The 14,830-nt window shown below is 44.0% G+C and overlaps 1 protein-coding gene across 1 annotated transcript in view; it reads right to left on the bottom strand.

Annotated features, from left to right (window-relative positions):
• The window catches only part of cskl (c-src tyrosine kinase-like), a 52,537-nt gene extending 38,147 nt beyond the window's left edge, over positions 1 to 14,390 (bottom strand). The window contains exon 1 of the mRNA XM_030090510.1: positions 14,169 to 14,390. The gene's annotated coding sequence lies outside the window, so the exon portion shown is untranslated. The remainder of the gene's footprint in view (positions 1 to 14,168) is intronic.
• Between the last annotated feature and the right edge of the window lie 440 nt (positions 14,391 to 14,830).

Here is a 14,830-nt window from a genome sequence, read left to right as displayed (position 1 = left end):
AAAGACGGGCAGATGCTGCCTTGGAGAAAATTAGAGACAGAGCTGTAAACAAGACATGCAATCATCAGATGTTTCAGTCGACATGGAGCAGATCAATGAGAGGTCCTAGAAAACCGATGAGCTGTGTTCGATGACATGACATGAGTTGAAATGCAGTGACGTTACTGACAGCTTGTGTTTTTATCGACTAAATGAACATTTCAATCAAGACTAATCAACATCAAACCTGCAAAACCGCTCAGTGTCCTGTCAAAATTTAGCACCATTTACAGTCAGGCGCTTCATGGATTCGAAGACATCAATCACAATCTTCAACAACCGAATCAGATTTAAAATGCTGCTAAACGCGAGTCACTTCGAAATGTGCAGTTAGCATTCCGAGTCTCAGCAGTTAGGCTAAAATTATTCCATTTGCTTCCTGAAGCCTAAAGTTAAGTGGAATCATATCTTGCCAGGTCATTGTTATGATGAGGGGCGTTATCTTCCCAGACGAAGCAGGATAAGAGCTTAAACAATGTTTGGGTTGATGCGGTTGTGCATTGTTCTAGGGGAGTGGTTGTATGCCTTTTTATTTCTTCCCCTTAACGTTCACTAAATGCAACCTTGTCTTCACTTTCTGGAGGAACATTCAGCCTTTTACACTGACATTTTCATGCTTTTCCCATGCATACCAGAGCTATAGCCAGCTCATATTTAGCTAACACCAGCTCCAGGGCTCCAGAACCCTAAATTGCAAGAAGCCAAATGGGAGATGGATGGACAGATTGTAAAGTATCAACTCTATCACGGAAAGAAATGACCTTGAGTCAGATCTGAAATCACATATTTTAGCCAAGCCAACACAGATGCAAACAGTAGGGGGTAAAAAAACGACTGACCACAGCCTGCCCAGCACATTTGCTCATTGCTCGAGGGTTGCCTGGACCTGCTGTGAACAGCCAACTTGAAAACTGACAATACAGCAGCAGGATAGAGTAAGTACCCAAACACAAAGGGTGGAATGAGATGCAGGTTTGAAAAGGCAGTGGTAAATGTGAGCTCTCAAGTCAGTGGATATGAAGAACTCCCCAGAGGCCGGCGCTGCATATGGATGAGAGAACAAATAAAAACTGCAAAACTGCCACGCTGACAGTACTTTTCTAAGTACTTAAGAATGGAAAAACAATTATTCTTCGGAGAAAGACTGATGAAAGGAGTGCACTTCATTCATCAGCTGATGATTTCAATTTAAAGTCTGTGTAAAGAAATGCCAGTAAATGATTGCTAAAGCCATACAATAACTGTGATCCACAGGTATATGGCAGTAAAATGTTTAGGAGTGGGTCTAATGGCCCATGGTTTAAATGGGGCGATGGCAATAACATCCAACAAACTCAAAATAGTCGAGATGAAGTGGATTAACTTATAATGCTACAGAACTGAGGATTAGCACTAACACCTGCCTCTGCAGTGATCACTTTACACCTGGTCGCCTTCGCAAATCACAAATCAAGAGGCGACCAAGTTTCATGATTAGCTGCAATAACTCTTTAAATACCTGTTGTGACGCATCTGTTGAGGATATCATCAATTTGCTTCATTATTGGCAACATGCTACTTATATTTGAGAGGTTTTTCTCACTTTAGGGCACATCGGTGCCATCTGAAGGAAAACATCGAGTTAAGAATGTCAGGACATTAAGAAATTAATTGATGAATGAACATTAAAAGATAATAAATGTAAATACACTTCTGTGTTGAGTCGCTGCTTCATAATCTTTAAAGAGAGAGTCATAAATGGTTTAGCCAAATGACCGACATTATGGAAGCAGATGGACTGCTTGTTGAATGGTGTCCAATGTTTGTATTCAGCATAATTCTTTTCTCAAAGATGACATAAAGGCAGCTTTATAAATTCTTAAGCCTTTGTTTGGTTCAAAAACATTAAAATGGCCTACCTCAAGGCTGCAATATCTCTATCCTTTTTGTAGTGGTATTAAATTAGGCATCAATTGACCTTTTTTTTAAGCTAGAGTATCACGTTAAATAAAAAATTCTAGCACTGTACAGAGTTTAATAACTCACAGATCACCATTATTTCCTTTTCGGTGATATTTCAGGCCCAGCTGAACAACTGTGTTTTCTGTGGGTTATATTTCTCATTCTGCTAAGTTGTAAGGGTTTGTAATCTAAGAAAGACAATGTGAAGTACAATCAAGAGTTTGGAGAGCCAGACAGAGTAAGAAGAAGCACAGCATGCTCAGAGACATTTGGAGGTGCAAGGTGCTTATAATACTAAATGAGAGCGAGAAGGGAGCTGACAGATGGAGAGGACAGAGATCAGGAGAGCAAGGACACTGTGGAAAAGGAGGAGGAGCCAGAGGAGCAGAGAAGTGTGGTGGGTGTTGCTTCCAACGCGACGGAGACATGAGAAGTGTTAAAAACTGCCCGGATTCTTGGCCGAGGACTGTATCTGCCGGTTCCTTAATATTAACAGCAGTCATCTGTCGGCTCCAATGCCAACCATGAATAATGGAGGCTCCACCCAGCTATGCCAGCACTCTGAATTATTAATTCACAACCACAGACTTGCATTAGTGCGCACAGTGGGGCGCGGGCACATTTGCCTGCTTGAATTGAATCGTGATGCGTGTGCTCTCGCTCACACACACATGCGGGACGTGTGTGTGTTCGCGCAGACGTTTGACACAAGCACACACACATTTCCACTCAGCGACGGGAAGCAGAATTATAAAGCATCTAGCAGGTTTTTCCTTAGAAACCTCACCTCATGCAGAGTGGCTGATTTACATTTTGGGCAACAACAAACGCATTTGATGTGGAATAAACATGGCTGGCATTGTCTGTGACTATCATGTCGCATCACACTTTTAGATCCAATGGTTATTAAACCTTGAGGAACTCAATTATCTGTCTTTTCAATGCCAAGAATGTAGAAAAAAATGCCAATTCAAATAACGAAATCAGCATGAGCTCTGATCTTTAGAGCAAGAATATACTTCATTTGTGGAGAACAGTAACCATTTAATACCCATTCAGTCACAATAGTACAACCCCAAGAGATGCCATTAACTAGGTCAATGGTTTCTTTTCATAGACTTGGTTAAGAAACGTAGCCCAATTAGCTAAAAACAGATCTGACAGATTTAAATCGGTGTGATGCCACTTAGACCATAGGTTACACAGTGTGTGTGGGCTGGACACAAGTGACAGAGTGGGGGCTGTGTGTGTATGTGAGCGTGTGTGTGTGTGTGTGAGACAGAAGGGGCACCACTGGAGCACATAATGTCACATCTGATCATATAATAATGCCCTACTTATAGCCTTATTATATGCAGCACACATGCAGGCAAAGTTCACAGTCATGTGTGCAGGCGGCTCGTATTGACTTGGGCTGAAGCTCCCCAACATCGAAGACTGCTCCTCCTCTGCTCCACAGCTCGAGTGATCAAAGCACCAAACAAGTCAGCTTCCACACCGCCAGCCAGCACGACCTGCCAAGCAGTCTCCGTAGCGAGGAAGGAAAACACAACACAACGTCAGCCGAAACGGAAAACACGACAAGAAGCTGGCGGACAGCTAATTCATGCCGACTGAAAGAATTTACTGCGTTAAAAACTGGGGGTGCCTTCTGTAAATCTATGCTTAGGGGAAAAAAAAAAATATATATATATATATTGTATATTGGGTAGAGGCATTAAGACTCTTTTCTACTGTATGAGAGAACGCGGGGTGAGAAGGTGATGGTAATGGAGGGGGGGAGAATAACACAGACCGAGTCGATTTTCTGTTAATGCAGAGCCCAAGTTTGCAGAGGCAGCAGCTGCAAATCTGGCCCGCAGAGAGCAGAGCTCGGGGATTTCTTCAGTAAATTCATGAAAGCCTGACACACGCTTTGCGCAATGATAACCCTGTTTAGAGTCGCAGCCCACAAACACAGGGCTGTGTAGATAGCGCTGTGCAGTACGACACTATATAGTAGATATAACCCTGTGAAATAGATTCCTCATAATGCAATGCCTGCTTACTTCCTGACCTGACTGTTGTGTGGAGGATAGGAATGACCTCTTGTGCTGCAAATCTATTAGCTTTTTGCTAAAAATAAGTTAAATAAACAGGTCTGGGATGACGATGACCAAACTTTCTTGATGAGTAATTATGGCTCACTGGATGGTTTGATCTGTGGTTGCATCTCATGGATCTTTGCAGCACCAGATTCATTCTCTCCAGGCAATAAGAAGATGTTGCAGATGAGCCGCATACCTTAGGGCATGCATGCCATTTTTCCCTGTAATGTGTCCCCAAAAGACACGCTGTCAACATCTAATTCTGCCATGATGTTAGGGGTTGTCTGAGGGATTATATTCAGAGCAAACAACATCAACTGTGGACTGATGTTTATTCTGTTTCATCATGACAAATTACCCGCTCTCTGAGGGTGAGCCCTGTGTTAAAATTCTCCATGCAGCCATCATCAACACAGCAACCCGTGACTTGATGGGGTGTGTTTCCGAGGTGAAAACAACACGCTGCTGCACATCTGCCGTAAGAAGCCTACATGCTACTTTTAATCCCTTCACTGGAAAACATCACCTTTGCTTAGCAATGGGCTACAAAGAGCACGAACAGCGGCCTGACACTATTAGCGGGATGCATTAGATGAATGAAGCCCACAATTACAGTCTGTACGTGAGCAAACAAGTGGGATCAATGGGCGAGATCAGTGGATGTTGACTTAGCTTATATATTGAGAGGCTGAAACATTTTTATACATCTTAAACCGTACATTAACACTGAAGAATCTCATTCATATGACTATATAGTACTGCAAATAAACAAGATGGTTGAGCTCCACAATCATAGTTTATCTCTGTCTATAGGCAGTTACCACACACACACAACCTATGCACTCAAGTATATGTCAATTCAAAGTGAAAAACAGACATGCTTACTGCCTTCACAGTCAAGTTTAAAAACCGGTACTTCTTTCTCTGACCTTTCTGATTGCACCCTATGTGTAATAACACGCAAAAACAGGAGACAGGAAGGAACAGCACAAGGCACACTATAGGACCCCAAGCAAACATCCTGACTCCAGATTATAGTTTAATAAGAACACAGTGTGCCCAAAGCTCCTAAAAATGCACCTGCAAGACATGCACTGAGATATCCGGCCATTTCAGTGTTAAGAAATGGTCTGGAAATGCCGTTTTACATTGAATTATACCCAGAGTGTCATTTTATTCCTGTGATAACATCACAGTGACAACCTGAAGCGCCTCGTCAGCCAATACCAATATACAGTCCTCTGGTGGCCAGCCCAGGCTAAATGCAGGAAGCACACTTGGCAAGAGCCATGAAAATAATCTACAGCCCAATGTTCATCCAAACTTTCCCTTGACACAATGAGGTTAACGCTGAACCCAGTCAAATTAATACTCAAGGAGTGACCCAACGGTCTTTAATGGGTGCAATATTCTTGTGTTCCCAGGAGAAATAGGAAGGAGCCTTGCAGAAACTTGAGGCAGGTGTCTGAACTTTACTGATACTGACCAATATGATCTTTTACATCAGCAGAAATACCCAGTGATCTTTGTGCATAAGTAAAGCTCTTAGAGGAAACATTGTGAACCTCAAGGACAAACTTGGACATTTTAGCCGTTTTCACAGTATGAGATGCGGCCCAAGGATATCAACCATTTCATTTTATCAACACTCAGAGTAGGTGTGTTGGCCTTTCAGTATGGTAATCATTGTTGTGCTCTCAGGATTTTCATGGAGGCCTATTTATCTGCTCACCTCTAAATCTCATCATTATGCATCTGTTATGTATCCCATCCATCCAGCTACCTACGTCTGGGTAAATCATTTCAGTCAATCATCCTCGGGTGCATCAGAAACATGCCCAGATGTAGGCCACCGTCAACAATTACCATCTCTACACGGCACAAATCTTCTGGCTTAATCTCGCATTTGAAAACATCCGGAACAGAGAAACGTTGCTTTTATTAAGTAGGAAAAGCCTGAGGGGAGCACAACACAGGGGAGAAAGATAAAAAATAAAAAAGTAAATAAATCTTTTTTTTTCAAAAGTCTGTGTGAAAGTAGACGTAATTCAGGTCACTTAACTTCTCAGCACTCAATGTGACATTATTAAAGCAGACGCATTTACTGTATCTTTGAAGTGCATCAGATGACTCGGCTGCAGAGAAACTACTGCACTTGAAGGGGGGAGTTAAAAAGAAAGAAGGAAAAAAACAACACAGGAAGCTCTGGAGCCTCCCTGCTGAGACAGGATTCTTCACTGTTATCATCATCATCACTGATTCATCATGTATTATTTTCAGGACGATCGGCAAACATGGAGGCAGAGTTTAATATCTCTGAAACACGACTTCAAACAAGCGACACAGCTTCATTTTTATTAAACGGGCTTGGAAATGAAAGATTGCACTAAACTGGGACAGAGGCATTGTGGGAAGCAAGACAGACCGATCAAATGGTGAATGTAACCAGGTGAACTCCCAAATACCAACGCCACGATGGCATCAGATGTTTTTAAAATCTATAAAGGAATAAAAGTGCAAATATATCTGGTTTGATTCTGGACTTTGGGGTTTTCTGTGGTGCGCTTGCATGTTTCTCTTGTGCATGCGTGGATACTCCGGAGTTACTAACCATTCCCATAGGTGTGAATGTGACCAAGTCTTAACTGACTGACGACCCAGCGACAGCTGGATTTCCACCAATTACCACAACCAAGTTTGCTATATTGGGTGTACAAGATGGACAGGATCCACTATAACAGCTGACTTACAAAACAACACGTAGTATAAATGTCACAATGGTTAGCACTCGCCTCACAGTCTCAGATTCATTGTCAATCGAAGTCTTCATGTGAGGAGTCTACATGTCGTCCCTGAGCGTGTGTGGGTTTTCTTCAGTTACTGCAGGTGACTTCGAGAATAACAGATATCAATCAATCAATCAATCAATTTTATTTTTGTATAGCCCAGTATCACAACAACAGTTGCCTCAGAGGGCTTCAAGATGTTACATAGATTGGTAAAAATAAAAACAGTGAATAAGCATAATATTAATATGTCAAATTCAGTAACGAGACAAAACGAAGCAACCACCGCCTTAGACCCTCACATATGCCTGTTAAGATTAGTTGACTTCAAAATGTCTGTCTGTACACGAGTGATACTGTGTCTGAAAGACTGACCACCCATCAGCGAGCCTCTTGCCAAGTGTTAACTGGGATGGGAACATCTGGCGTTGATCAGGTGTGTAATAAACCTAAACCACTTCACTATGTCTGAAAAAGGAGCAAACAGAGAAAACCTGGAGTCACTGGCAGTGAATAATCTGCTTCTGGATTCTTCTGCTTCATTTCACTGAAAGAGGAAGTGCCATCAAACCAGTATTTGCATATCATGCAGTGGGTCTCCATGCAGGTGAGTCGGACAACGACATAATGCACAGTGCTTCTCATGCTGGCTGCTTTCCCTCCGTTTTATTTTTTTACAGTCGAGAAATCATTTTATTTTTGATCGCCACAGGTTGAAAACGTTTATGTCGATGATAAAACATTTCCACTGCGAGCCAGAGAAACTGGTGGGGGCCATCAGACTTCCTATTACGATGCAATTACCTCCTAAATGTATGCTGCTATACAAAAAGAAAACAGAAATGATGGTGCTTCTTGACAACAGTCGCATATTGCAGCTACGATAAGAGGGGAGTGACACAGGTAATAATGTCTTAGAACACCAGCAGTTCCACTGTTAACACCTGAGTGGAGAAGATATATATGAAGCAGCCTGCAATGCTCCCGAGAAGCTAAAATGTTGGAATGGCATTATCCCTTTGTCAAGCGGCTCCCAGAGGGAAATCTCTGGAGGCTGTGGGCGTAGTGAAAGACTGAGGCATGTGTCAGGCCTGCAGCACTCCTCATTGCCTACATTGTGCAGCCGGCCAGCAGGCGTGGCGGCAGAAGCCTCCCAGCCGTCAAGGAGTTGTCCAGCCGCTGCCCAGATGGAGAGGCCTCGCCGAGTTTGCACGCAAGATGGCAGCCACAATGCCGCTATTCTGCTGGGCAACATGATCGCCAGGAGGGGTGAGGGGAGCGGGGAAGTGGCTTCGATCACGGCTCAGCAGGTGCTGAACAGTGAAGAAGATATCCAAGTGACAACGCAGTGGGGGGAAGAAGGCTTAGAGCTGAGGATGACTGATTTTTCCCCTCCTTTATTTTAAGAAGAGTGTTGGTGGGTTTTTGTTCTTCTCACATTGATTTTATATTACCAGGAAAGCCTGAGCTGAAATATCGACCACATGCTGTGCAGACACACCTACTCCATTCACAACAACTGTGCAGAAAGATTAACAATTTATTCTGAAACAGCCCAACATCTTACAGGAGACACTGCTTCAATTCTAATGTTTGTGTCGGTCCTTCGTGACAGAAGTTAGCTCAGTTTGGCTTTTGGACTCTTTAAGAATTCGAATGACACTGAATGAATGAATGAATGCAATCACAGTATAATTAAGCTTTGAAACAGTTTCATTTTTATGAATTTCTTCGCCATCCTTGACATTTCCTGTACCATTCAAGTAGGGTACAAATCAAGGTAGAAAACTGCAGAACACAAAAAAATAAACACAAGTTCATTCATTCACAGTTAGAGACTTGTGATTTATTTAGTTCTAGAGGATGATGGGAACACAAAGATTTGGTAAGGTGATCTAAATCCAGCTGCAAAATGCAACTGGACAAAAGAAAATACTCTCTTAACACCTTTCTTCTCCCAAGCAAAGTATCGAGTATGACAGTCGTTCAGTGTGCTGTCTGCTATGTTCTAGAAGGGTGTGTGTTTAAACTGTGAAGAAAAAACAAAAAACATCTTCAAGCTCTGGCTTAAGTATTCAGAATGACGCAAAACTTACGAGTCAACAGGACAAGTATTCTGCATGTCTTTGACCATGTCTATTGATTTGGTATGACTTGTGGGGATTTAAGTCACTTGATCAGAAAGATAAATGACAGTGTTTATGTAATTGGGGATTAGGGCTGTGCAATTAATTAATCGCTTTTAAATCATAAATGAGTTATTTACTGAGCCAGACTTTAAAAAAGTGAAAATCGGAAAGTTGATTTTTCTGTTAACGGCGGTAATTACAGCACGGAGTGTAACGCACACACGAGAAGAGGGTGAATGTCAAACTTCGCAGTGCAATGAAAGTCAGGGCAGGGGCACCTCAGCTGAGGGGGGATGCCCACCACCCCCACCGCCACCACCACCAACCCACAGCAACAGGCTCACTATTGGCTTGACTCACCGGGGCCCGTCGGGGAGGTGGAGCCCGAGCACGTGCGACAGAACCCGAAAGTCACTCGTGAAAAAGGGCAGATTTAGCTTTTTGAGTTTAAGGTTTTGCAGCTGTCATTTATTCCCAATAAGGAAAATTGTTAGCCTTTGTTCCAATTAAAAGGAAAGTACTTGAAATGATTGCTTCTAGTGCCTTTTGTTTCACACACAAACAGAAAAAATAAAGCATAATCGAAACTTTGCTTTCAGTTAAATACATAAAAAAACATGAATATGTGACAATATACATTGTGCTATATTATTTTCATTTTTTCAGACTGATGAATAAAATTTGGCTTAGAAAAAAACCCAACAACATAATTTGGTCACTTATTTGATAAAGGCATGGGCATTTCACTAATTATATCTGATAAACACTGCAATGCTGATCATTCACTGATTCAAACTTCGGTACACTGAGTAGGCACGACTGATACTGCCAGCTGCTCTGTCGGGGTTAATCCCTGCAGATCAACTTCAATATGAGACTCCACTAGTATTTATATTTGCTTTAGAATGCCAGCAATGATCTGATTAGGACTAAGACAAGCAGGGAGGGCAGGACAATCTTTAAGAGCAATGAGCCAGTAATACTATCATGTCTGATCCCTACGCAAATATCTGGATGACTTACCGAATGAACGACAATCAACCTGTTGTACAGCTGCACACGGTCATATTATGGTTGCAACGTTGTTCCAGGGAGTTTGAAAAGAGGAAGCGGTGCTCCCTCACTATTGGGCATGGGATGACTTGCCGCTTTTGCATCATGCAAAGTCCATAATGAAATGTGCATCAGTCAAAACATGCACACATTAACCTGCATCACACTGTGCATTGTGTATTGTGTGTTTCAGGGGAGAGGCCTGTGTGCTCCTCATCCTCCATGTGAGACCATGCTGCTGGAATGCAAACAGCCGTGAAATACGCAATGCTGGCTGCATCTACACAGAGCGGTGCGATACAGCCTACTGTGCAAAGTGTGTCTTGCACCATCTGTGATGTCCTGTTGCTCACGAGTGCCGGTATACGGTTAAGCTCTGCACCAGAGTCGCCACAATAAATCCCTCCTCTGTTATTGCACTTGCTGATTAAAGAGACAGCGGGCTTCGAGTGGAAGAGTCTGAAGGGGGAGGCAGGGAGGAAAAAATGGGAGAAAAAGAAAAAAAAAAACTACCTCAACATGGTCACTGTGTTGAGGTCAGCAGGCCCTTGGACAGACTTCAAAAGTGCAATGAGATGGTCAGTGTCGAAGACAGAGGAGCCATTACTTCCCCGCTGAGCACATAAGCCCGGCTCAAAGCTCAACATGAGACAGTAACGCTGCACTGCTCCACGCAGCTTTAAGGATCGACTAGACAGCATGGTGTACACCCCCACCCCCTCCTCCCACGCCAACCATAACTCATCACTAAATAGAGGAGAGCCGACGTGCGGCCAGGCCCGGAGACTTGTCCTGTCACCTTTAGTCCTCGTCAAGCAGCACCTCGATTAGACTACTCCCATCCAGCCATCACTCACTGAGATGGAGAGAGTGCTATTGAGAAGGGGGAAGATGGAGAAGCATGGAACTCAGTGTGGTCGATGGCTGCACTGATGGGACATCCACGAACTTGCTCGAAGAGTTTACAGAAGGATAACTGCACAGACTCCCCTCTCAGGCTGCAGTCTGATCAGATGGCTGGTACATTTACAGTGCTCAGAGAATTTCATCCCTCCACTGAGCTTATATATTGCTTTATCCAACTTGGAGTCGCAGGGATCGTACAGATGATCCCTCCACAGTTTGCACACAGAGCAAAAATGTATGTACAGGTCAATCCAACAGCCAGTTAAATTCACGATTTGAAAAGAAGGGGGGAAATCTGGGGAGAGACCCTCAAACCTGGGCTCAAACCAGGAATTTTCTAACAGTTAATCAACAGTGCTAACCACTACTCCACCGTCAGACGTAACATATGGGTCCCTAACATGTTGCTGTGCAGTCTGGTTTGCCAGATTCCTTTGGGGATAATGAACGCCAAGCCCTCACACCCCCACCTTACTACAACCAATCTCGGTGACAGATTTCGCCAATAGAAAAGCCCAGAGCTGCCATGTTGCCTCATGAGCTCTCAGCACTCACTTTAGGCTGTACTGTAAACTCAGACAAGACGACGTCAGAATAGTATGACTGTCTGGGGCTGAGGTAACGATGGAAAAGGACATCAAGTAACTGACTTCTAAATTTTAACAATTCAAATTTCAACAAATTATTGCTTGCACCTGATTGCAGAGGGCTTTCCTCCATTCATTAATTGTTGGTTTCATTCTATGGGGCAGAGCATTAGATATTCACTGGTTCAAATCCCACCGCTGAGTCGTCACTGCTCCAATTCCTTGAGCATGGCCTTTAACCCTAATTTGAGTAAACAAGGTCTCCAGACAAAACTTGAGCCAAATTAGGTAGATGTGGTAACCCTGGAAGGGTGCATCCAAAAGTCATTATTTTCCATGTGTTATCTTAGGTCTAATGAGCTGGTGGATGTGTTGACACACATTGTTAAGGTGGAGAGGCCTCAGTTCCAACTGCATGTAAAGCTGGAGTGAAAAACTATGAGGAACACAGGAATGTTAGAACATCACTGTCTGACCGTCCAACTGGTCTTTAAAGTGGACTTTGCACAATAGAAAAGCACCTCACTTTTTGGTTTTCTGTGGATTTGGGCACAAGGTGAAAGCCATAACACATTTTCTAGAATCTAAAGATCGGTACACTGTCTGCTACTTACTGAGAGTAGTGGGCGTGTCTACCAGAGTTTAGATTCACTTGTTGAATTGTTTTGAATATTCATGAGATTTTTTTTTTTTTTTTTTGAAGGGGGCTTCACAGTGATTTGTCGGAGGCTCTAAAGCCAAGCAGGTGCACCACTGAGAAAAGATGGTGAAATAATGCAGATTTACACATTCATGAAGGTATTCTTGGAAGTGACAACGGACTAAAACTGAATTTTATTTCAAGAAATGTGTCTGTGCAGTTGAGTAAGAAAGTGGGAATACTCCATGAAGTAGTAAAATGTGTAGCGCAACCATCTGTTCAACCAGTTGCCATCCCGGTGTTTTTATCCGGATTATGACACAAAAGCTCACCACTGGTCAAGCCTGCTGAGGCAATCACTTTTCAAAATCGGCAACACACACACACACACCCCAGACAGATGATATCATCTATTTAGAGCCACAGAGCCTATAACAAGTGATGAAATAAAACACTAGTTGTAAGATATACTCCATGAAGCCAACTTTGGAGGGTAATGTTGACTGAATGCATGGGTAACAAAGCAGAGCAGATCTCATTCAAACTGCACACGCACCTCTGGGTCGAGTAACAATGTGCTACAATGCAGACACTACACCGCTTTGTCGGTCATGCCGTGGCTTGCAAAGGTATGTCGTAGATTTCAACATTTGAGACAGACGGGTACCTTGAAGCTTTAAGCGGGGAGCTGACAAACAATGGGCGAGCAGCCGTCACCTTGGAGTATTTAATCAGCTGACAATGTTTTCTGTTGCAGGTGCTGCACAACCTGGAAAAATTCTCATATTTTAAAGCATCCACCATAGCTGTGTCTATTCAAAGATGATGTTGAGAAGCATGACCTGACCTCTGACTCCCCTGCGGAGCCATGACAGAAGAAAAACAGTTTTCCTGTGGGATGAACAAAACATCACACAGGACTCCTTACAGTCATCTGTTGTCATCAACAACACAACCCTGCCACAGCACTTTCCCCCCTACAGTTTTTCACACCGACTGTTTTTTCCCTCAATAAAACCAATGTAAAAGATGATTATGACGAATTGAATGAGGAGATATGGATCATTGTTGCCTTAAGAAAAAAGGGGCTGAACCCCTATCCCAGTTCCTGTGCTCAAGTGCAGCGCGGAGAGGCTAAGCCCTGAGTCCATTATCGGACAGAATAATTCAATTGTATAGCTGGTTTTCCCCTTCAACCAACACGTTAAAAAGCACCAAAACGAGCCACGCGACAATGTTTTGACACGTCTGATGTGCACATGGTGATTGAGTTAATAGCACACGAGCTGAGCTGAAGTTTCACATCCGATTCCAACAAGCAGAAAAACTCAAACGGGGCATCTGCCGACCGTAACACAATGCTGCTCAGGGTCTTGTTGCCATCTATTGACTTGTACTTGAGCTTTTCGCCATCAAGATTGCTGTATGAATAGAGAAAATACAGTCGACGATTAAAAAAAAAAAAAAAAAATGACAAGAAGTAATCCGGGTGTCCGACAATGGAATCAGAGGTAAGAAAAGGGGGCGACTCGGGAGATTTTGGGTACAGCCGCAAAATCATCCACAAGACAAACACCACGTCTAACCTAAGCCAATAATACCATTTAAGATCCGGCTTTGAGTTTTAAAACTTACAAATATGTTAACAGCTGCGATTGTTCAGAGGGATGGAAGGAAAACAGTGCAGTATGTTGTGTTCGGGGAGTATATTGTGTCCGATGATGGATCTAGTGACGTTACCCTGCACGTTAACTAGCCGCTAGGGCTAACTCTCCGGTGTGTCGTTAGCACTGCACGGCGGCTCGCGCTAAAAACAAAGCGCGCCCCGCACGAGCAGCGGATAGAAAACAAAACCCGGGACCCTGACTGGACACAAAACCCGGGTGTGACACTCCTCTCCGGCCGCTGCCCTGAACCTCCCCCCCCACCCGGGGCTGAAGGCGCTGCGAGCGGAGGATAAACCCGAGACAAAACCGAGCCAGCGGCGGTGGGCAGCTCACCCCAAAGATCCTCCGAGGTGTCGACCAGATGTGGCTGCAGATCAGCGGCGAAGGCCCATCAGGATGCGTCCTGCGGTCCGGGGGCATCCAGGTGTCGCGGTGTTAACGTTAGACAATCCCAAACGTGGCTCTGCTTTGACTGTGTGCGCTCTCCCCGCATATACGTGAGTGTGTGTGCGCGTACGCTCGCATGTGTGTGTGTGTGTGTGTGTGTGTATATGTGTGTATGTGTGGCGGAGCTGTGCAGCGAGGCCTGCTGCTGCTGCTGCTGGGAGGAAATGTCTCCGCGCCAGTGCGCATGCGCAGCAGCGCGGCGCAGCCACGGGGCTCGCGGTCTGTGAGCACAGCCGTGTGGCCAACAGGTGAGAGGCAACCGATGGGCGACTTGTTACAGGTCTCCTCACCCGAGCTGCAGCGTCTCAGACCGCCAGAAGAGCCCGGGGCTCCTCATGGAGAGATGCGGGGGCAAAAGACTGAGGAAATTCAAACGCTCATATGTGTCCAACACTGCGTGTGTTTGAAAATCTCCATGATCATATAATCAAGCTTGTACGTTCCCTTCTATGCAATCAGGTGTGCTTCAAATCATGCATGATAATGACCTGTGTTGGTGGTTATTCATGTCTCTGTGAGGTACTTTGTCTTTTCTTTGTGACCTGTTG

The sequence above is a fragment of the Salarias fasciatus genome, chromosome 1, assembly GCF_902148845.1.
Source record: "Salarias fasciatus chromosome 1, fSalaFa1.1, whole genome shotgun sequence".
NCBI classification, from domain to species: Eukaryota; Metazoa; Chordata; class Actinopteri; order Blenniiformes; family Blenniidae; genus Salarias; species Salarias fasciatus.
Note: the sequence above shows the minus strand (reverse complement) of the source record. Positions and strands in the feature narration are given on the sequence as shown.